This window comes from Lithobates pipiens, unplaced genomic scaffold (genome assembly GCF_037356315.1).
Source record: "Lithobates pipiens isolate NorthernLeopardFrog02 unplaced genomic scaffold, aLitPip1_a1.2 Scaffold_28, whole genome shotgun sequence".
Classification (NCBI taxonomy): domain Eukaryota; kingdom Metazoa; phylum Chordata; class Amphibia; order Anura; family Ranidae; genus Lithobates; species Lithobates pipiens.
In genome coordinates, this window is record NW_027507789.1 from 81,732,516 (window position 1) to 81,757,296 (window position 24,781).

Here is a 24,781-nt window from a genome sequence, read left to right on the forward strand (position 1 = left end):
GTAGTGTGTGTGGGGGTGTGTGTGTGTGGGAGGGGTAGTGTGTGTGTGTGGGAGGGGTAGTGTGTGTGGGGGTGTGTGTGTGTGGGAGGGGTAGTGTGTGTGGGGGTGGGAGGGGTAGTGTGTGTGGGGGTGTGTGTGTGTGGGAGGGGTAGTGTGTGTGTGTGTGTGTGTGGGGGGGGGGGTAGCGTGTGTAGTAGTGTGTGTCTCGCCTACATTGTCACAATATAGTGTGCATTTGGTCTGACTATTTTTTTTTTTTTTTCCCAGAAAATGCAAAAGTATAGTGCAGACCCCTTTAAAGAGGAGGCCTTCCTCTCCACCTTTATAGATCTAGTGGAGTCCCACAGCAATCTGTGGGATACAAAACACCCCCAATACCCAATCCGTTCTGCCCGGAAGAAGACACTGGAGACAGTTTTGGCGTTTGTGAAAACCCGACTCCCCCAGGCAGACACTACCTTTGTGAGCAACAAAATTCAGAACCTGCGTAGCGCGTATAGGCGGGAGCAACGAAAGATCCTAGAGTCCCAAACATCAGGATCAGCAGCAGGTCAGGTCTATGTACCTAGGCTGTGGTATTATGACAGGCTGCGTTTTCTGGATGACACGTCAGAAGCCAGGCCGTCACTTTCGACTCTTCCGTCTACCCGTCCCTCCACCCTTCCCTCCGCCTCAGGTGAGCCATCCCTGGAAGATCCAGACCCTTCCTTGCTGGACGAGGTTGATGCGCCCAGCTGGAGCCAGGTATATTTTAGTTTCTAACGTTTGGATTGCTCAAATATTAATGATGTCAAGTTCAATGTTTGAATTGCTTCCAAATCTAGGATTTCATCACAAATTAAATTAGATAGAAGGATACAGTAGTTTACACAAATGTGGCTCAAATCTTAATGAACTGATGGACAAATGATGGTGTCAAAATGATAGCCTTTTGTATTTCAAGACAAATGTATTTGCAAGTGAGAACTGTAAAATTGTTAGTGATTGATGATTTCTAAATATAGACATATTTTAGTTATTGATTGCTTTGTTTTTTTACACAGGATGAGCTCACCCAGGAGGAGGCCGGGACCAGTGGTATGGAGGAGGAGGCCGGGACCAGCCACACGCAGGAGCTAGCTGGGCCCAGCAGGAGTAGGACTGAGAGCCAGGTCCCTCCCCTCCGCTTAGCCAGCAAAAGGCCCAGGAGGATGTGCCGTACAGAGGAGGAGTCCTTGGTGCTGATACGGCAAGCCACCCAGATTTTGACCAAACCCCCCAATCCGCAGGAGGCCTATGCCACTTATCTGGCTAGCAAGCTCCAGGAAATGGACAAACCCCAAAGAGACATGTGTGAGGCAATCTTCTTTGATGCCATACAGCTGGGTCTGAAGGGTGAGCTCACACCCACCACGAAGCTCTACAAAACAGACCCTAATGCTCCTCCTCCTCCTCCTCCTCCTCCTCCTCCTCCTCCTCCTCCTCCTCCTACCACAACTCCACCACCAGAGGCACAGCCTCCAGCGAAGCGTGGAGGGAAGGCTAGACGGAAGAGTCACAAGTGACTGCCTGGCTTCAGTCTGCTCTGAAAGAAGACGCAGGCTGTTGTAGTACCACAGTCTGGGGACATAGATCTCATCTGCTGCTGTTCCTGGTCTTTGGGATTCTAGGACCTGGTTGTGCTCCCTATGTACATGCTACGCAGGTTCGGAATTTTGGTGTCCACTCACTTGATGTGTGCCTGGGGGACAAAAGGCTTCACAAACGTCAAAATTGTCTCCAGTGTTGCCTCCCTCTTAATTTATTTTGGTTATGAGGAAAAATAAAAATTTTTGATTTAAAAAAAAAAATTGTATGTTTTCTTTTTTTTTTTTTTTTATCAATATTTTTGTATAATTTTGGGTTAAAAAAAACAAAGTTTATTTGTGAGTAGGCAGATACATGTCAAAAAACTCTGGGGGTTATTTACAAAACACACGTTCATGTAAATATGCTAACTTCAAGTGCAATTTTTAAAGCACTGCAAGTGCACTTGGAAGTGCAGTCGCTGTAAATTTGAGGCTTAACATTTGAAATGAGGGGAAGCTCTGCTGATTTTGAACATGCAATCATGTGTAGGCTAAAATGATGGTTTGGGTATCTATCTATCTATCTATCTATCTATCTATCTATCTATCTATCTATCTATCTATCTATCTATCTATCTATCTATCTATCTATCTCTACTTGCATAGTCCTGCTTGTCCCAAAAAAATGAAAGTCCATCTTGTTTCAAACCCCCCACACAAAAAAAAAAAAAAAAAAAAAAATAGTAGTTCCAAAAAATATATAGTAATAGATTTTTTTTTTTTCCTGAAATAACTAAATATATATATATATATATAAAAATAAATATATATAAAAAAAAAAATATATATATATATATATATATATAAAAAAAAAAAAAAATATATATATATATATATATATATATATATATATATATATATATATATATATATATATATATATATATATATATATATATATATATATATATATATATATATATATATATATATATATATATATATATATATATATATATATATATATATATATATATATATATATAATATATTTTTTTTCTTTTTATATAAATTAGGAATATATTTTTGATATAATTGGAAGATTAATCATAGGATGAGGATGAATAAAAACATGTAGTATAACTCTGTGTGAATATAAGCAGCAAAGCTACTTCACTTTTCTTGCATTACGAAGAAGAAAAGAACGGGCTATATTAAAAAAAACCACAAAATTAGCAGCATGACGAATATGCTAGCTTCAATCCGAACACTAGTTTTACAAGACCGAGCGCTTCCGCCCTGTAAATTCTTTCTGAGTATGCGCGGAACTTAGTTGGCCGAACAAGCCTACACACGAGCGAACAGTCCGCTGAAACCTTGTTTCAGCGGACAGTTTTTCGGAATTTCCGTAAGACCTTGTTCGGCCAACTGTCCGCTGAAACTGTCCGCTGAAGCCCCACACACGAGCGGACTGTCCGCCCAAACACTGTTCAGCGGACAAGGTTGGGCGAACAGTCCGCGCGTGTGTACGCGGCCTATGTCTCACGGAGGTATTCTTCCGAAAAGCGAAACTGGGTCCAGTAGAACCATCTGTTCCCATGTTTTATCCCTCATTGTGGCAGTCAGGTCTTCCATTCGTTCAATATCATTTACCCTTGCGAACCACTGGGTCACCATTGGAGCAGATTGCTCTTTCCACTGACTTGGGATGCAGGCCCTAGCTGCATTGAGGAGATGTTTAAGTAAGGACTTATGATAACGCTTTCTCGACATAGGAGTTAGATTGAGAAGAACTGCTGCGGGATCATTGGCTAAGGAAATGTCTGTGAACTTGTGGATGAGTCTCAGGACAGGCTGCCAGAATGTTTGTAATTTAGGGCATTCCCAGAAAATGTGGAGAATGGTGCCAGTCTGTTGCCCACAGCGACAGCAGCGGTCAGATTGACCGGGGAATATTTTGGCCAACACCACCGGTGTACGATACCAGCGTGTGATCAGCTTAAATGAGATCTCCTGATATTTACTGCAGAGTGACGACTTATGGGCGAAAAAGAGTATTCTGTCCTTCTGTGGTTTGGAGAATGTAGTTTGTAAGTCCCTTTTCCATTTAGCTAGGAAGGGTGGATCCGTGGAGGATTGTGCGTCTGTCAGGATTTGGTAGGACCTAGAGAGGGAACCACGAATTGGGCCATCATCCAGGCAAAGTTCCTCGAAGGGGTGGAACTGTCTAGAGAAGAACGAATGGTTAGGTAGTGATCCGAGGAAATGGATTAGCTGTCTAGCTCTCCAGCTATTCAATGCAACAGGTACTTGCTCTAGCAGTATGGTCCCCATGGGAATCAAGCCCGTGGGTCCAAGAAATAGGGCTGCTCTCAGAAGCCCTTTCGGGGCTTGCCTGGTAAAGGCCTGGTCAGACAGGCCCGGAGGGAATCTAGGATGTCCAATAATTGGGGTCATAGGAGAAGGGAAGTTAGTCAGGTGGGAAAGGTGAAAAAAACTATCCATCTCGGCGAGCGAGGGGCCAATTAACGGGTGAGTAGTCACACAGGGCTCCAATGGCCTCCCCGCCCAAGGCATACCAGCCAGTGGAACCCGCGCCATCTCCTGCTCTAGCTTGACCCATAGCTTCAGTTCCCCATGCCGGTGTCTTATCACATATGGTCCCCCATTGGATAGTGTCCGCTGTGTACTGCGCATGCGCAGTACACAGCAACACAGATTCAGAAAATTGCCGAGCATGAACGGCGCCTGCGCACTGAGTCCAGGTTCTATCCCCACTATCCAAGTGGACATAGAGTAAGAATATAAAAGAGCCGAGCGCAGCGAGGCCGAGCCCGAAGCGTGGCGAGCAAAGCTCGCCTGCGAGGGACCCTCTAATATTCACAAACCTATGTCCGCTTGGATGGTGGGGCTACCACCTCCACTCACCGCGCAGGCGCCGTTCAGCTTCGGAGATTTTCCGAAGCTTCGTCTGCTCCATACTGCGCATGCGCAGTACGGCGCGGACACTATATCATGGCCGGACAGTATATGGCAGAACACCGGCACCAGTCAACCACCGGTGTCATGTGCGTCGCTGTGTAATATAGAGCAGGGTCCGGGAAGCCAATACCTCCCCGCAATTTCGGTCACAATAGCATTGCCCTACCAATACGCATATGTTTTCCGCGCCAGAGGAACTTGATAAAGATTGAGCGAACCGCATGAAAGAAAGTCTGGGGTATTTTGATAGGTAAGGCTTGTAGTAGATACAGAAGTCGTGGCCTCGCGTTCATCTTCAACACATTACAGCGTCCGAACCATGACAGAGCTAGTGGGTCCCATCTTTTAAGGTCCGCTGTAAGCCCATAGGCTTCTTTTTATGTTGTTTTTTGCTTGTTTCTCAAGGCGACCATCTTGGCATTTGTCAAGAGGGTTGGGCGTGTCTTGAAGAGAACGCTTACGGCCACATCAACCTGAAAGCACCCGATGCCGTCTGATTTCAGAGGCTAAGCAGCGTCAGGCCTGGTTAGTACCTGGATGGGAGACTCCCTGGGAAGACCAGGTGCCATAGAAGAATCTGGTCTGGTTAGTGTCTTTTTTTTTTTAAATTCTTTATTTACGGATTGCAGGTAATACAGAGACAAACTGTAAAAGACATAGATCCCTCAGTTTTCCAGGTTAACAAAAATACATAGTTAATACTTCGTGGGGGACCGGGGGAAACCTAACAACTTATGTCAGCAGCAGCCCCAGCCGTGGCTAGGCCAGCAAATTATCCCACTCTAATGATCTGGCACCCCAGTGTCTACTTATAAACCAGGGCAGTCCGCGGGGCGATCCCCCTCAAGGCCCAGACTGAGGGGCCTCTAACATCGGTCACCTTCATTCTATTGGTCAAAGAGCTCAGCCGGGACCACCCCGAGGGCCGCCAACCCCTGGCTGGGAAATCGAGGGAACAAAACGAAAAGATCCTTGCAATCACCATGTATTTTAATTATACTTGGGAGTTAGGGGGTAGGGAAAGAGGGGGGAGCAAATGGGCAGGAGAAGGGGATGGGGGGCTCCAAGACAACCAACGACAACCAACGAGCAGTGTGCTCTTCCTCCCTGTCGCCTAACGCTGATGTGAGCTGTTCCATACGGTAGATGTCGCAAACTCTTGCAAACCAGTGAGACACCAGTGGAGCGGCCTGCTGTTTCCACATGCTAGGTATACATGCCCTGGCCCCACTCAGAAGATGTTTTAAGAGAGATTTATGGTACTTCTTGCTCGAGAGTGGAGTCAGATTGAGGAAGATCGCAGCTGGGTTGTTCTGGAGATCAATAGCCGTGAGGTCATAAATGATATTGAGAACCTGTCTCCAGAAATGGGCCAGTTGAGGGCATTCCCAAAAGATATGTAGTAACGTGCCGGCTTGTTCACCGCATCTCCAGCACAAAGGGCTGTGACCGGGAAACATAGCCGCCAGGACAGTGGGGGTCCTGTACCATCGGGTCAAAATTTTATAAGCTATTTCCTGGTATTTACTACATAGGGATGACTTGTGCGCAAAAAGAAGCGCGCGGTTCTTCTGGTCTGGCGAGAGCCGGACATGCAGGTCTCGCTCCCATTTTTCCACGAACACCAGGTTACCCTGGGAGAGTTGGTCCAGTAGGATGCGATATGACAGGGAAAGAGACCCTCGGGTCGGTCCCTCTCCTGAGCATACCTCCTCAAACGATGTTAGGGGTCTGCGGAATTCGCCACTGTTTGACAAAGATTTCAAGAAGTGGGAGAGTTGGGCAAGCTTCCACTGTCCCAGGGCCGTGGTTGCTAACGCCTCGTACATAGTGGAGACCGCTGTCCACATCCTAGGGCCAAGAAAAGAAGAGGCCCGCACAAAGTCCCGGTCAGGGTCGAGGCGGAAAGACTTTTCCGTCATGCCGGGTTCAAAGCGTGGGTGTCCAATAATAGGAGTCATGGGCGAAGGGAAACTGGGCACGCCCGTCAGGGTAAAATATCTGTCTAGCTCTTGTAACGTTTGCTCAATGAGTGGGTGTGCCCGCGTCGCTCCCGACCAGCCCGGTCCACTCCAGGGCAAACCTGGAAATGGTACGGATTCACGCTCCAGACGAACCCACAGCTTATCCTTCAGGTGTCTGCACCAGTCAACTACTCTGTTCATGTGCACCGCCGTATAGTACCATGCCGGATCTGGGAGGCCAATCCCTCCCTTGTCTTTTGATCTGAGCAGTAATGTTCGGCTGAGTCTTGGAGGCCTGCCCTGCCATACGTATCGAATAAAGATGGAGCGCATGGCTTTAAAAAATGATTGGGGGATTTTTATCGGTAAGGCTTGTAATAGGTACAAGAGTCTGGGCATTACATTCATTTTGAGCACATTGCATCTCCCAAACCAAGAGGTCGCCAACTTTGACCACCTCTCTAGATCTATGGCAAAATTTTTTAGAAGCGGCTGGAAATTTAATTGGAAAATCAGATGTGGGTCCGGGGGAACCTTGGTACCCAGATATTGTATAGCCCCAGTTGCCCAACGAAAGGGAAAATTAGTGCTTAGACTCGTCTGGGCGTTGGTAGACAGGGAGACGTTGAGTGCTTCCGATTTCTGTAAGTTAATTTTAAAATTTGACAGGGTGCCATATCGTCTTATTTCCGCTAAGAGATTCGGCAATGTAATGTGAGGCTCCGAGACATAGAACAAGAGGTCATCTGCAAAGGCTGCGACCTTATGGTGGTGTGAGGGGCTGTCCAGGCCCTTGATGTCTATGTTCTGCCTGATGTGGTGCAGCAAGGGTTCAAGCGATAGGACAAACAAAAGGGGGGACAACGGGCATCCCTGCCTCGTTCCATTGCCAATAGTGAAACGCGACGAGGCAAACCCATTGACCCTAACCATCGCCGTCGGTGACGAGTAAAGAGCTGTAACCCATGAAAGCATGGGGGGGTACACCCAAGCTTCGCAGGGTGGCTAGCAAAAAAGGCCAGCTCACCCTGTCAAACGCTTTTTCTGGGTCCACAGAGAGCAACATAATCGGTAGTTTAAGGCGTCTGGCGCGTTCTATAACATTGATTGTCCTGGTAGTGTTGTCTCGGGCTTCCCTGTTACGAATAAACCCCACCTGATCCAGAGGTATCAGGCGTTGGAGAATGGGCGCCAACCGCTCCGCCAGTATCTTAGTGAAGAGCTTAAGGTCGCTGTTTAATAAGGAGATGGGCCTGTAGTTCGCACAGAGAAGCGGATCCTTCTCCGGCTTGAGTATGACCGAGATGCTTGCCTGCAACAGCTCCGGTGGAAAGGTCTGGCCCTCCAATAGGGCGTTAAAAGCTGACACAAACGGCGTGGACAACAGGGAGAGGAAGGCCTTATAATAAGGGACCGTAAACCCATCTGGGCCTGGTGCCTTGCCCTTGGGTGAGTCTCTTAACGCTGCCGACAATTCCTCCGGGGAGATAGGTTGCGAGAGAAGCTCTATCTCTTCCTGTGTCAGCGACGGGAGGTTTGCCGAAGCTAGGTACTCGTCAATGGCCGCTGTGCCGGCCTGGAGGGCGTCTCCTGAGTCCCGGGGGTGCAAGTTATAAAGGGCTTCATAGAAAGATCGGAAACACTCCGCTATCTCCCGTGAATCATGAAGCTTGGCACCCGAAGGGGAGGTTATGGTTGGAATGAAGGACGCGTTGCGTTGGGCACGCAGGGAGTTCGCTAGGGACCTACTACACTTGTCTCCATATTCATAATACGTCCTGCGGACCCACATGAGTCTGGTTCTAGCCTGAAAGAGAGAGAAATCTCTGATTTGTTCTCTAAGATCTCTCACCTCTACCTCCAGCGCAGCAGTCGGCTGGGATTTGTGTCGTTGTTCACACGCATGCAACTTGGCAATAAGTTTGGAGAGAGCCTCAGTTTTGGCCACTTTGAGTCTATGACCATGTTTAATAAGAATGCCTCTAATGTAGCATTTATGAGCCGCCCATAACATGAGGGGGTTGGAAACAGAATCACGGTTATGATCAAAGTAACTTTCTAATTCCCTAAGCAGGTCTGCGTGGGTCTCAGGGTCCTTCAGGAGAGACTCGTTCAGTCTCCACCAGGACTGACCACGCGACTCCTGTTGTAGCTTCAGCATCAAAGAAATCGGGGCATGGTCAGACAGGGCTATGTGGCCTATCTGAGCGTCTGTGACCGCCGGGATAGCATTGTGGGTGACTAAAAACATATCTATACGTGAGTAAGAACCATGAGCGGTGAAAAAGAACGTATAGTCCCTATCCTGTGGGTGAAGCGTACGCCACACATCGATCAGTCGGTGGGAGTGTAGCAGGTCTCTTATGTGTGAACGCGTTCTCGCAGAAATCGCAGAGGTGCCCGATGATGAGTCTCTGCGGGGCTCCAAGGTGAGGTTAAAGTCCCCCCCAACGATCAAAGTACCCTCTGAGAATGCAGCCAGGGCATCCAAGCATGCTTCTAAGGCCGGCAGCTGGTCCACATTCGGCATGTATAGGTTGGCAAGAGTAAAAGTTTGCGAGTGGAGAGTTCCCTTAATGAAGAGATATCTCCCTTCACTATCGGCTTGGACAGCTAACAGGCGCCACGGCAAGTTTTTAGCAAGAACACACACTCCTCTCGATTTGGAAGTAGGGGACGTGCTGTGGTGGGCCAGGGGGAAGTGCTTACTATAAAGCCGTGGTATTTGGTCTGTCCTGAAATGGGTCTCCTGGAGGAAAACTATTTGGGGCTTCATCCGCCACAATTCTGTCAGGCAGCTGGACCTTTTTTCAGGCACATTCAGCCCTTTCACATTCCAGGAAACCAGCTTCAGGGCCATGACGGCAGTGGTACCCGGCCGGCGGTCCCCACCAGAGTCAGTAGTAGATATAGAGTTCAAGCACAGAGGAAGAGGAGGAGAAAAAGGAAAAGCAGTAACGAAGCGGAGAAGGTCCGGAGTTAGTAGGGAGGAGGAGGGTAGGAGGGGTGGGGATAGATCGGGGAATTGCTAAAGCTCCTATCGGAGAGAACCTGCCGGTTAGGGCAGAGGGGCCTAGTGGGGGAAGAGGTAAGGCACTGCAGAGGGAGGAACTCGTCGGTGCAGTACCCCTCCAGCATCCCATGGTCCATGCAGTCGCAATCGGGCGTGCACGGAGCTTCTTTGGCATCTTAACTACGACATCAAACGCATTATAGAACATCACTGCAGCAGGTATCGGGCAGTTAACAACAGTAGAACAGTGCATAATTAGACCAACATATTAAACTTTTCAACACAGAGTATAGATAACTTTATACCACCCAGGCACCCACCCCTCCCCCTCCCCCAGAAAAAAAAAAAAGGAAAAAAAGGGGGGGGGGGAGGAGGAGAGGGGGAGGGAGCGGGAACGCCGCCCAGGGGCACCCGGGGGGCACCACCAGGCAGTCCAAAAACACAAAGAGCGCCGAGACTAGGGCACCTGTAGATAAACAGTAACGAGAATGGTGAACAGTACCGCCAATAACTCAGGGCTTCGTCCAGGAAGCGCAGTGTCCAACTCTGTTCTTCCAATGTCCTTCCTCTCCCCTAGCGGGGGCGCTGGGAACAATGGCCCGTGGCATGGTAAACAACACAAAGCTGGATACTCCAGCCGTCTATGTTGGTAGAGAAAAAGAAAACAAAAAAAAAAGGGTATAACACAGGAATAACGGAAAATTACTGTACTCTCTCAGGGTTCACGATCTTGAGGGGCCTGCGATCTCTGACGTTGGGATCGACGGTGGCGTCTCACTCTCTGTGGCCTGGTTGAGGGGTTGTTCGTCGGGGCCACTGCTCCCTGGGGGACAACAGGAGCCAACCAGTCGGGGACCTGAACCGAGGGCAGGCCCAAAGCCTCCAGAAAGGACGGGACCTCCGAAGGGTGTCGTAGCGCAAGGGGCCTCCCATTTTTGCGCACTATAAGGTGAAACGGATGGCCCCACTTGTATGGAATCCTCCGTTCAGTTAGGTGTTCCAGAAGGGGTCGCAGACAGCGTCTCATCTGGAAGGTCTTGCGGGATACATCTGGCAGAAGGGTGACTTGGGCCCCGTCAAAATCAATGCTGCCTTTGCGCCACGACGCTTGCAGGACATCCTCCCTAACTGAGTAATTGTGGAGACAGCATAAAACGTCACGTGGCCGGTTCTCTGTGGGGCTCCTGGGGCCCAGGGTCCTGTGGACTCTATCAATGGCTATTACTGTGTCAGCAGCGCGGTCCAGACAGGCGTTAAATATAGCTGTAACTGTGGCTTTGAGGTCTGCCTGGCCAGTGGCTTCGGGCAAGTCTCTGATCCTGATGTTGCGTCTGCGGTTGCGATTCTCAAGGTCATCCACTAGGAGTTGCAACTGTGCCACTCTGTCAGCAAGGGTATCATGTGCGGCTTGCAGGCCAGAAACATCAGTGGTCAGGGAGGTCACATCCGATGCCAGGGTGGTCACCCGCTCGTTCGTAGCCGACACGTCACGTTTGACCCCTGCGATTTCATGTCGCAAGGTCGTTTCAATCCTGGCTGCCATACAGCTAAAGTCTGCTTTAGTGGGAAGGTTTTGGAGTAAAGCTAGGATGGCCTTGTCCCCCAATAATGCCGGTGCTGGTGGCAGCGGTGGGTCCCCCTGTGTGTCTGAGGCGAGAGCAGCCTGGCCATTCGGTCCTGGGATGAGGCTTCCACTGCGGGAGGGTCTCTGGGACAGTTGGGAGTTGTGAGGGAACCAGGGTGGCAGGCCGCTATGGTCCGGGCTGTCAAGCGAGGCCATGGACAGTGAGCGGGGGAGACACGGGGACAAGTCACTAGGCGGGGAGAACGGGGGCATGTCGTGTCCCTGCATAGCAGTCTGCTCACCTTCCCTCTGTGCCGCGTGTCCTGGAGCGCCGGAGGCCGCGGGCGCCATCTTGGCTGGATCCGGCGTGGAGGCCGGAGGCTGCAGCGGGACCAAGTACCTGTCCATGGCAGCAGCGGCGGACCCCGCTCGGCTGGCTGTGTTCCGCCGAAGCGCGGGGATGTCGGCGATGCCAAAATATGCGACCAGACTGTGGTAAAGGGGTGCGGAGGGGTCACGGATCGGGAGCTCCGGAAAAGAGTGTCCTCACTCCTTCATGCCTAGGCCACGCCCCCCTGGTTAGTGTCTTGATTGGGAGATCGCCTGGGAATACTGGATGCCGTAGGCTTCTTTTTATGTTGTTGGCTTTGACCTGTTTTTTTTAGCTTGTTTCCCAAGGTGACCATCTTGGCCTTTGTCAAGAGGCTTCAGAGTGCCCGAAGAGAGTGCCTACGGCCAAATCACCTATATAGTATCTTATATATAATAACTAAAAATATTATTTATTATTATAGATATAGATATATAGTATAGTGATTTGGTCGTAGGCACTCTCTTTGGGCACTCTGAAGCCTCTTGACAAAGGCCAAGATGGTCACCTTGGGAAGCAAGCTAAAAAAAACAGGTCAAAGCCAACAACATAAGAAGAAGCCTACGGCATCCAGTATTCCCAGGCGATCTCCCAATCAAGACACTAACCAGACCAGATCCTTCTATGGCACCTGGTCTTCCCAGGGAGTCTCCCATCCAGGTACTAACCAGGCCTGACGCTGCTTAGCCTCTGAAATCAGACGAGATCGGGTGCTTTCAGGTTGATGTGGCCGTAAGCGTTCTCCTCAAGACACGCCCAACCCTCTTGACAAACGCCAAGATGCTCACCTTGAGAAACAAACAAAAAAAAAACAGGTCAAAGCCAACAACATAAAAAGAAGCCTATGGGCTTACAGCGGACCTTAAAAGATGGGACCCACTAGCTCTGTCATGGTTCGGACGCTGTAATGTGTTGAAGATGAACGCGATGCCACGACTTCTGTATCTACTACAAGCCTTACCTATCAAAATACCCCAGACTTTCTTTCATGCGGTTCGCTCAATCTTTATCAAGTTCCTCTGGCGCGGAAAACATATGCGTATTGGTAGGGCAATGCTATTGCGACCGAAATTGCGGGGAGGTATTGGCCCCCGGACCCTGCTCTATATTACACAGCGACGCACATGACACCGGTGGTTGACTGGTGCCGGTGTTCTGCCATATACTGTCCGGCCATGATATAGTGTCCGCGCCGTACTGTGCATGCACAGTATGGAGCAGACGAAGCTTCGGAAAATCTCCGAAGCTGAACGGCACCTGCGCGGTGAGTGGAGGTGGTAGCCCCACCATCCAAGCGGACATAGGGTTTTGAATATTAGAGGGCCCCTCGCAGGCGAGCTTCGCTCGCCACGCTTCGGGCTTGGCCTCGCTGCGCTCGGCTCTTTTATATTCTTACTCTATGTCCACTTGGATAGTGGGGATAGAACCTGGACTCAGTGCGCAGGCGCCGTTCATGCTCGGCAATTTTCGGAATCTGTGTTGAAACGCTACTGGGAACCCAAAAGTTCCTCAAGGTCGGGCATGCCCAGAAAAGGTGTCCCATGGTCCCCATATCTGAATTTCACCTCCAACAAACATCCGGGATCGATCTATCCATTTTATTCAGAAGGTATGGGACTCTATACCAGCGTGAGACTATCTTGTATCTTGATATTGGTTTGCGATGGAAGCTTTATGTACTAAGGTCAGGATCTTCCCTATCTGTTGTGGGGTAAATGTGATGCCTAAGTCCCTCTCCCATTTGTGGATAAATGGTGGGGTCGACTCCTCCTCCTGACTACTCAATAGGTTGTACAGGAGGGAGAGGGTGTGTCGCACAGGTTCCCTTTTGTGACAGATGGATTTATAGGGTGTCAGGTCTCTAGGAGTGTAGGGGGCCATTTGTATGGCCAGAAGAAAGTGACGAAGTTGATAAGCACTAAACAAGTCAAGCGGAGGGTCAGAAAGCTCGGCGACAGTTTGCGTGGTCGGGAGCCCTCCCGTGGGCCACACCTCTCCCAGACGCTGTTTCCCCACCACTGTCAACTGTCGCAGTTTCTTGTTGGTAAATCCCGGTGGGAAGTCTGGATTACCTATAACCGGAGTCATTGGTGATGGCAGGGGAGCAATGTGTGTGCAGCGGAACAACCTCCGCACAACAGCCAACGTAGCTCCCACTACGGGGTGACCTCTGAGGTCTTTTGGTAGGGAGGACAGGAGCCACGGGGAGGTCAATAGGAGAATGGAACCATCCTCAATCTCCATCTCCACCCACTGCTTGTGTGGGCCATTACAATGCCAATCAACGACTCTCGCTAGCAGAGTCACTCTGTAGTATTGTCTGAGATCTGGGAGACCCAGACCCCCCTTGTCCTTTGGTCTGGCAAGCAATTGCAAACGGGCTCTGGGCGGTTTGCGCGCCCAAATAAAGTCCCGGAGCAGCACCTGCAGTTGTCTGAAAAAAATTGGGGGTAACCGGATCGGTAATGTCTGGAACATGTATAAGATCCGAGGGAGGGCCATCATTTTGAATGCATTACAGCGCCCGAACCAGGTCAGTGTTAAAGCATGCCAGTTTCCCAAATCAGATTTCAGTCTATCCAGGAGAGGGACAAAATTAAGCAGGTACAATTGCGCTAAATCCGCTGCAATGTCAACGCCCAGTTAACGTATAGATTTTTCAGCCCAGTAGAATGGAAAAGCGGACCGGAGCCTCTTGGCCTCACCATCCGGGACCAATATATTCAATACAGCCGACTTGGCGCAATTGTTTTTATAGTTTGATAGGCTGCCGTGTCGCTGTAGAGACGCAAGTATTTTGGGAAGCAAAATGTGTGGATTGGAGACGGAAAAAATTAGATCGTCAGCGTACGCTGCAATTTTGTGGTGTGCCGAGGGTTTGGATATGCCAGTAATATTCGGGTCATTCCGAACGTGACACATAAGTGGTTCCAGTGTCAGAATTAAAATTAGGGGAGACAGAGGGCACCCCTGCCTCGTCCCATTAGTGATGGGGAAAGAGTCCGAGCACCCCTCGGTCACCCGTACCGCTGCCGACGGCGTGGAGTAAAGCGACATTACCCAGCTCATCATGTTGGGGCCAAGACCTATATGTTCCAGGGTGTCCTGCATAAAGTGCCAGGCCACCCTGTCAAAGGCCTTCTCCGCGTCCGTTGACAACATAAGCAAGGGCCTTCCCTGTACATGCGCCGCATGGATTAAATTGAGGACTCGGGCCGTATTTTCTCTAGCTTCCGACTTATTTATATTTTTTTGCTTGTTTCCCAAGGTGACCATCTTGGCGTTTGTCAAGAGGGTTGAAAGTGCCTGAAGAGATTGCCTGCTTGCACATCACCCTGAAAGCACCCGATCTCGTTTGATGTTGGAGGCTAATAGAGTTGGGCCTTGTTAGTACCTGGATGGGAGACCGCCTGGGAATACCAGGTGTCGTAGACTTCTTTTTATGATGTTGGCGTTGACCTGTTTTTTTTTCGCTTATTTCCCAAAGTGACCATCTTGGTGTTTGTCAAGAGGGTTGAGAGTGCCTGAAGAGATTGCCTATGGCCACATCACTCTGAAAGCACCCAATCTCGTCTGATCTTGGAGGCTAAGAAGAGTCGGGCCTGGTTAGTACCTGGATGGGAGACCACCTGGGATTACCAGTTATTGTAGGCTTTTTTTTATGTTGTTGGCGTTGATTCGTTTTCTTTTTTTTGCTTGTTTCCCAAGGTGACCATCTTGGCATTTATCAAGAGGGTTGAGAGTGCCCGAAGAGATCACCTATGGCCCCATCACCCTGAAAACGCCCAATCTTGTCTGATCTCGGATGCTAAACAGTGTCGGGCCTGGTTAGTACCTGGATGGGAGACCGCCTGGGAATACCAGGTGCCATAGGCTTCTGTTTTTTTTATTTTTTATTTAGTAGTATGCGACATACAATGCAAAGGCAACTTCACATAATGTGTGATACAAATAGTTACAAACAAATGATCATATTGCATGGATATCAGAGCCAATGGTAAGAAGTCTGAGGAGAATAGCACGTGTACAGCTTTGCGGTCATATCAAGATGAGATTAAAGCTCCATCTCGTTGGGATCCTCTACCACTTAAAATATTATTGATACTAGCCCTGCTACCCTCGAAGAGTTTAGATATCCATAGATAGGGGAAGAGTATTTTGTAGTAGTCAAATGTCTAACAAATATTTTGAATAGTTGTAGTTCTCCACATTAACTGTCACATTGATATCACCACTGACAACACACCACTTTTTAACAGCACCAAAATATGAAAAAAGCACTTTATATGTTTCAAAAGTAGTTGCATTAGCAAAAAATAAAGTCCTGTCTTCTTTACACGCTAGCTTTTCTGTATACATTAATCTCTCTGTGTACACCAGCCACTCAATATAGACTAGCCTCTCTGTCTTCTGTATACAGGTGCCCGTAATCTATATACACTAGCCTGCCTTCTTTTTACAATAGTCTCGGTGTCCCAGCCTCTCTGCATACACTAGCCTCACTGAATTCCCCAGACTGTCTTCTGTATACACAAGCCTATCTGTAAAAAAAAATAGCCGGTCTTCTGCATACTCTAGCCTCTCTGTGTAACACAGTCTCTGGATTCCCTAGCCTACATCTCTGCATACCCAGGACCTTCCTCTGTATAATCTAGCCTATCTGTATACACTAGCCTGTCTTTTGTACAAATTAGCTTCTCTGTAGCCGGTCTTCTGTATACACGAGCCTCACTGTCTACTCTTGGTTGTCTTTTGTATACACTAGCATCTCTTTATACATTAGCTCTCTGTATACCCAAGCCTCTCTGTATACACTAGTCCACCGGTATACACTAGCAAGTCTGCATACACTAGCCTCTCTTTGCAACTCAACTTCTCTCTCTGTATACCTTAGCCTCCATCTCTGCATACCCAGGACGTTCTTCTCTATAATCTAGCCTATGTGTATACACTAGCCGGTCTTCTGTAGACATTAGCCTCCCTGTATAAACTAGCTGGTCTACTGTATACACTAGTCCGTCTGTATACACTAGCAAGCTTGCATACACTAGCCTCTCTGTGTAACCCAGCCTCCATCTCTGCATACCCAGGACGTTCTTCTCTATAATCTAGCCTATTTGTATACACTAGCCTGTCTTTTGTACACATTAGCCTCTCTGTATAAACTAGCCGGTCCTCTGTATACACTAGTCCATCTGTATACACTAGCAAGTATGCGTACTCTAGCCTCTCTCTCTGTATACCTTAGCCTCCATCTCTGCATACCCAGGACGTTCTTCTGTATAATCTAGCCTATCTGTATAATCTAGCCTATCTGTATACACTAGCCTGTCTTTTGTACACATTTGCCTCTCTGTATAAACTAACCGGTCTTCTGTATACACTAGTCCGCCTGTATACACTAGCAAGTATGCATACTCTAGCCTCTCTCTCTGTATACCCTAGCCTCCATCTCTGCATACCCAGGACGTTCTTCTGTATAATCTAGCCTATCTGTATACACTAGCCTGTCTTTTGTACACATTAGCCTCTCTGTATAAACTAGCCGGTCCTCTGTATACACTAGTCCATCTGTATACACTAGCAAGTCTGTGTAACCAAGCCTCTCTCTCTGCATACCCTAGCCTCCATCTCTTGCATAAACCAGGACCTTCTTCTGTATAATCTAGCCTATCTGTATACACTAGCCTGTCTTTTGTACACATTAGCCTCTCTGTGTAAACTAGCCGGTCTACTGTATACACTAGTCCATCTGTATACACTAGCAAGTCTGCATACTCCTGCCTCTCTCTGTAACCCAGCCTCGCTCTCTCTCTCTGTATACCCTAGCCTCCATCTCTGCATACCCAGGACGTTTTTCTGTATAATCTAGCCTATCTGTATAAAGTAGCCTGTCTTTTGTACACATTAACCTCTCTGTATAAACTAGCCGGTCCTCTGTATACACTAGTCCGTCGGTATACACTAGCATCGCTTTATACATTAGCTCTCTGTATACCCAAGCCTCTCTGTATACACTAGTCCACCGGTATACACTAGCAAGTCTGCATACACTAGCCTCTCTTTGTAACCCAACTTCTCTCTCTGCATACCCAGGACGTTCTTCTCTATAATCTAGCCTATTTGTATACACTAGCCTGTCTTTTGTACACATTAGCCTCTCTGTATAAACGAACCGGTCTTCTGTATACACTAGTCCGCCTGTATACACTAGCAAGTATGCATACTCTAGCCTCTCTCTCTGTATACCCTAGCCTCCATCTCTGCATACCCAGGACGTTCTTCTGTATAATCTAGCCTATCTGTATACACTAGCCTGTCTTTTGTACACATTAGCCTCTCTGTATAAACTAGCCGGTCCTCTGTATACACTAGTCCGTCTGTATACACTAGCAAGTCTGTGTAACCAAGCCTCTCTCTCTGCATACCCTAGCCTCCATCTCTTGCATAAACCAGGACCTTCTTCTGTATAATCTAGCCTATCTGTATACACTAGCCTGTCTTTTGTACACATTAGCCTCTCTGTGTAAACTAGCCGGTCTACTGTATACACTAGTCCATCTGTATACACTAGCAAGTCTGCATACTCCTGCGTCTCTGTGTAACCCAGCCTCGCTCTCTCTCTCTGTATACCCTAGCCTCCATCTCTGCATACCCAGGACGTTCTTCTGTATAATCTAGCCTATCTGTATAAAGTAGCCTGTCTTTTGTACACATTAACCTCTCTGTATAAATTAGCCGGTCCTCTGTATACACTAGTCCGTCGGTATACACTAGCATCTCTTTATACATTAGCTCTCTGTATACCCAAGCCTCTCTGTATACACTAGTCCACCGGTATACACTAGCAAGTCTGCATACACTAGCCTCTCTTTGTAACCCAACTTCTCTCTCTGCATACCCAGGACGTTCTTCTCTATAATCTAGCCTATTTTTATACACTAGCCTGTCTTTTGTACACATTAGCCTCTCTGTATAAACTAGCCGGTCCTCTGTATACACTAGTCCATCTGTATACACTAGCAAGTATGCGTACTCTAGCCTCTCTCTCTGTATACCTTAGCCTCCATCTCTGCATACCCAGGACGTTCTTCTGTATAATCTAGCCTATCTGTATAATCTAGCCTATCTGTATACACTAGCCATCCATCTCTGCATACCCAGGACGTTCTTCTCTATAATCTAGCCTATTTGTATACACTAGCCTGTCTTTTGTACACATTTGCCTCTCTGTATAAACTAACCGGTCCTCTGTATACACTAGTCCATCTGTATACACTAGCAAGTCTGTGTAACCAAGCCTCTCTCTCTGCATACCCTAGCCTCCATCTCTTGCATAAACCAGGACCTTCTTCTGTATAATCTAGCCTATCTGTATACACTAGCCTGTCTTTTGTACACATTAGCCCATCTGTATAAAGTAGCCTGTCTTTTGTACACATTAACCTCTCTGTATAAACTAGCCGGTCCTCTGTATACACTAGTCCGTCGGTATACACTAGCATCGCTTTATACATTAGCTCTCTGTATACCCAAGCCTCTCTGTATACACTAGTCCACCGGTATACACTAGCAAGTCTGCATACACTAGCCTCTCTTTGTAACCCAACTTCTCTCTCTGCATACCCAGGACGTTCTTCTCTATAATCTAGCCTATTTGTATACACTAGCCTGTCTTTTGTACACATTAGCCTCTCTGTATAAACGAACCGGTCTTCTGTATACACTAGTCCGCCTGTATACACTAGCAAGTATGCATACTCTAGCCTCTCTCTCTGTATACCCTAGCCTCCATCTCTGCATACCCAGGACGTTCTTCTGTATAATCTAGCCTATCTGTATACACTAGCCTGTCTTTTGTACACATTAGCCTCTCTGTATAAACTAGCCGGTCCTCTGTATACACTAGTCCGTCTGTATACACTAGCAAGTCTGTGTAACCAAGCCTCTCTCTCTGCATACCCTAGCCTCCATCTCTTGCATAAACCAGGACCTTCTTCTGTATAATCTAGCCTATCTGTATACACTAGCCTGTCTTTTGTACACATTAGCCTCTCTGTGTAAACTAGCCGGTCTACTGTATACACTAGTCCATCTGTATACACTAGCAAGTCTGCATACTCCTGCGTCTCTGTGTAACCCAGCCTCGCTCTCTCTCTCTGTATACCCTAGCCTCCATCTCTGCATACCCAGGACGTTCTTCTGTATAATCTAGCCTATCTGTATAAAGTAGCCTGTCTTTTGTACACATTAACCTCTCTGTATAAATTAGCCGGTCCTCTGTATACACTAGTCCGTCGGTATACACTAGCATCTCTTTATACATTAGCTCTCTGTATACCCAAGCCTCTCTGTATACACTAGTCCACCGGTATACACTAGCAAGTCTGCATACACTAGCCTCTCTTTGTAACCCAACTTCTCTCTCTGCATACCCAGGACGTTCTTCTCTATAATCTAGCCTATTTTTATACACTAGCCTGTCTTTTGTACACATTAGCCTCTCTGTATAAACTAGCCGGTCCTCTGTATACACTAGTCCATCTGTATACACTAGCAAGTATGCGTACTCTAGCCTCTCTCTCTGTATACCTTAGCCTCCATCTCTGCATACCCAGGACGTTCTTCTGTATAATCTAGCCTATCTGTATAATCTAGCCTATCTGTATACACTAGCCATCCATCTCTGCATACCCAGGACGTTCTTCTCTATAATCTAGCCTATTTGTATACACTAGCCTGTCTTTTGTACACATTTGCCTCTCTGTATAAACTAACCGGTCTTCTGTATACACTAGTCCGCCTGTATACACTAGCAAGTATGCATACTCTAGCCTCTCTCTCTGTATACCCTAGCAAGTCTGCATACTACTGCCGCTCTGTGTAACCCAGCCTCACTCTCTCTCTGTATACCCTAGCCTCCATCTCTGCATACCCAGGACGTTCTTTTGTATAATCTAGCCTATCTGTATAAACTAGCCTGTCTTTTGTACACATTAGCCTCTCTATATAAACTAGCCGGTCCTCTGTATACACTAGTCCGTCTGTATACATTAGCAAGTCTGTGTAACCAAGCCTCTCTCTCTGCATACCCTAGCCTCCATCTCTTGCATAACCAGGACCTTCTTATGTATAATCTAGCCTATCTGTATACACTAGCCTGTCTTTTGTACACATTAGCCTCTCTGTATAAACTAGCCGGGCTACTGTATACACTAGTCCATCTGTATACACTAGCAAGTCTGCATACTCCTGCCTCTCTGTGTAACGCAGTCTCTCTCTCTGTATACCCTAGCCTCCATCTCTGCATACCCAGGACGTTCTTCTGTATAATCTAGCCTGTGTTTTGTACACTTTAGCCTCTCTGTATAAACTAGCCGGTCTTCTGCATACACGAGTCTCTCTGTATACCCTTGGATGTCTTTTGTATACACTAGCTGCTCTTTATACATTAGCTCTCTGTATACCCAAGCCTCTCTATACACTAGTCCGTCTGTATACACTAGCAAGTCTGCATACACCAGCCTCTCTGTGTAACCCAGATTCTCTCTCTGCATACCCAAGATGTTCTTCTCTATAATCTAGCCTATTTGTATACACTAGCCTGTCTTTTGCACACATTAGCCTCCCTATATAAACTAGCCGGTCTACTGTATACACTAGTCCGTCTGTATACACTAGCAAGTATGCATACTCTAGCCTCTCTCTCTGTATACCCTAGCCTCCATCTCTGCATACCCAGGACGTTCTTCTGTATAATCTAGCTTATCTGTATACACTAGTGTATACAGACAGACTAGTGTATACAGAGGACCGACTAATGTGTACAAAAGACAGGCTAATGTATACAGATAGGCTAGATTATACAGAAGAACGTCCTGGGTATGCAGAGCGCTCAGCTTCAAGGTATGGCCAACGTGAGTAATATGAGGGACACTCCTCACCCCCGCCCCCACCTACCAGATCTGAGTTTCATCCCCTTGCCCTCTTTGCCCCGGTCATCTGGTGGCAGTTTTATGCACTCCCTGGCCCCCACCCTTTCATAATCCTTACTGACCTTTCTTTCCGCTGCTCACAGGAACACACTGGATGACTTGTCTAATTAACCAACTTGTACAAGACACCGCTATCCTCCTGTCTGACACCGGTCCTCCTTGGAGGCTTTACCCCTCACTGTGTGGGTGGTCCCTGCCTCTCCCTGGATGCTCCACATATACCACAACGACATTGTCAGAGGGGCACCACTTGACAGGACACGGGGCTGTCATTCCGGTGGCATCTCCCATTGGAGGAAGGGATGATGGCCCCAACCCCTTGGCAGCAGGTTCTTTCATGTACAGACCAGGGCGGCTCATCTTCCCTTCTGGAGTCTTCACCTTAGATGGGGGAGTTGCACTTTGGGGGGTCTGAGTGATACCTAATGCGCTGTACTGGAAGGGCTTGACATTCCCGCATATGTGTCCCCTCCCCCTGGATGCGCCCCTTGTCCCCCCCTCTGGCTCCCACCTACTCTTTGCCGACATTGCCTTCTGCAGCTTTCGGGGACCCTGGATGACTTATTTATTGAGCCTATTGGTACGAGACACTGCTTCCCTCCAGGGTGACTCTGGACCCCCCTGGAGGATTTACCCCTTACTGTTTGGGCGGTCCCAGCCTCCCTCTGGATGCTCTACACAGCCCCCGATGGCGATGCAGGAGAGACACTAATTGGCGGGCCCCAGGACTGCTGCTCGGGTGAAGTCTCCCATTGGATGGAGGGATGGTGGCCCTAGCCCCTTGCCTGCCGGATTTTCCATGCACCGACCAGGGCTGCTCCTCTTTCATCTTGATGTGGTGACCATGGAGGGGAGGAGTTGAAATTTATGGGGTCCGGGTGTTTGCTGGTGGGAGTGCGCTAAAGGACTTGACATTTCTGCATGTTTGTCCCCTCTCCTCTGTTTCCCCCTCCCTTCCCTCCCTTACCACCCTTCCCTTCCCTCCTTTCCCTCCCCCTTTCCCCCTTACACTCCCCCTTTCCCCCTTCCACTCCCCCTTTCCCCCCTTCCCTGCCCCTTTTCCCCCCGGGGCGTGGACGGGGGAGAGGGGGTAAGGAGAGGACAATCTGCCAAAGGGAGAAATGCATTTGTTCGGGGACTGCATGTACTTTAGGGGTATGGGACGGGGGTGGTTGAATCCCATTCTGTGATGCCTTTTCTGTTGTGACGGGCTCCCTCGTGCATGCCTATGTTTAGGGTGAGCCGAGGAGACCCCTCAGTGCTGACAGTTATATGCTCTACCTCTGTTTTGGTTATACTACTGTTTTTTGTTTCTTTGATGTTACTGATTGTCTTTTATTTGCATACCGGTATCAGACGTGACATTTACCACTGCCGGGACTGGGGGGACTAGGATTCGGGGGCTCCCTCTCCGACCTGTCTACCCAATAACCCAAGTAGGACAGCGCTTTAAACCCAGTGTACATCTGGTAAGCGCTATAGCATAATTGTGCTGTTTTAGTATACCCTTCCTGTACTGTTGAGTGCGGACAACCCTTAATTTCCCTCTCCCCCTGGGGTTGAGGTGCCCGGCCTCTTTTTCCCTTTACCTTTCCTTCCATTTGCCCTTCCTTTCTCCCCCTTAGTTCCCGCCATGCATTACCTACCCAAAACCTACCTTGGTTCAACTTTCTTTGCTTTTCTCTGACGTCCCCCTCCCCTTCCCCGAGGAGCGATGGGAGACTCAGTCAAGGTCACCTCTCTAAACGTTAAGGGACTGAACTCCCCTGAAAAATGGTGGATCCTCCTGTGAGAACTGAACACATCCTGTACTGATGTGGCCTTTATACAAGAAACACATTTTAAAAATACTAGCCTCCCCTTTCTATGGTCGAGATCCTTCCCTAAGGTCTACCACTCTACTAACCCCTCCTCTCCATTCTGATCTCTAGCAGGCTCCCCTGGGTTCTCCAGGATTCTCTGGTGGACCCTGGGGGCCAATATCTTTTTCTTAGGGGCCACATTGGAGAGCGCCTTTTTACATTTGCCACTGTGTACGCTCCCAATGATCACCAAGACACGTTCCTCAGAACTACCCTGCACAGATTATGTGACTTTCGGGAGGGCCAATTGATATTAGGTGGGGACTTTAATGTCCCCTTTCGCCATCGGTTGATACTTCTGCCTCTTGCTCCTCGCTCCCTACCCCTCACCTAGGTCTCTATTCTGGCACCTTAATGAGAGCCTCCTCCAGATACCGTAAGTTTTAGCAGATGTGACCAGGGAATTGGACCTTTATTTCCAAGAAAACTAAAGCAGGACTGTGACCCGGGGATAATTTGGGAGGCTCACAAGTCAGTACTCCGCAGGGTACTTATCAGGCACGGGGCGCGCATCAAACGAACACGGAAGGAACAGCTTGCTAATCTGTTTCGTGAACTTGCCTCTGTGGAAGCGAAACATAAACATACCCCCTTACGGACCTTAGAGATTGAATTGGGGACACTCCATACCCATATTGCTGTCCTACTCCATTATAAAGCGAAAGCGGCACTCCAGTTTTGTCGTAAACTGGCGTAGGAGTCAGAGGACAAATGCAGAAAAATCTTAGCCAGGTCGGTAAAGGAGTTGAAATCTGGCTCTTACATACCACAGTTGATAGATGAGAATGGCCAGAGGGCTCTACCCCAACCCAAATAGTCGAAGTCTTTGAAAAATGTTACTCTGTTTTCTACAACCTGCCCGATTCAGGGTCTGGACAGGACAATATAGACAGATATGTAACCGGTTCTGGTCTACCAACCCTCTCATCGGAATCACGGGAGTACTTGGAGGACCCGATCACACTGGAAGAAGTCCAGACGGCTGTGGGACCTCCGAAGGTGGGTAAGGCTCCGGGCCCTGACGGATATACCGCACAATACTTTAAGACCTTCCTCCCTATTCTCGGCCCGCGCTTGGTGAATTTATTTAATACTCTGAGCTCGAATGGGGATTTTCCTGAGGATACTCTTAGAGCCCACATCTCGTTGATACCTAAGGAGGGCAAAGACCCGGGCCTATGTGGGAGCTACAGACCCATTTCCCTCCAAAATTCGGTCCTAAAACTATTCTCTAACTCCTCGCCACGTGATTGGCACATCACTTGTAGTCCCTTATACATATTGACCAGTTAGGTTTTATTCCCACCAGGGAAAATAGGGACAACACCACTAAGGTGCTTACCCTGATCCGTAAAGCAAAGTCATCTGGGACCCCTTGTCTTTTCATGAGTACTGATGCCGAGAAGGCTTTTGATCGGGTCAAATGGACATTAATGTTCTCGGTCCTTCGCCATATAGGTCTGAGTGAACGGATGCTGGCATGG

General features: G+C 48.3%; 2 pseudogenes; both read left to right on the forward strand.

Moving 5' to 3' along the window:
- Positions 1 to 14,975: 14,975 nt before the first annotated feature.
- LOC143937483 (5S ribosomal RNA) lies at positions 14,976 to 15,094 on the forward strand (annotated as a pseudogene).
- A 103-nt stretch (positions 15,095 to 15,197) lies between these two features.
- On the forward strand, positions 15,198 to 15,316 carry LOC143937453 (5S ribosomal RNA; annotated as a pseudogene).
- The last annotated feature ends 9,465 nt before the right edge of the window (positions 15,317 to 24,781 follow it).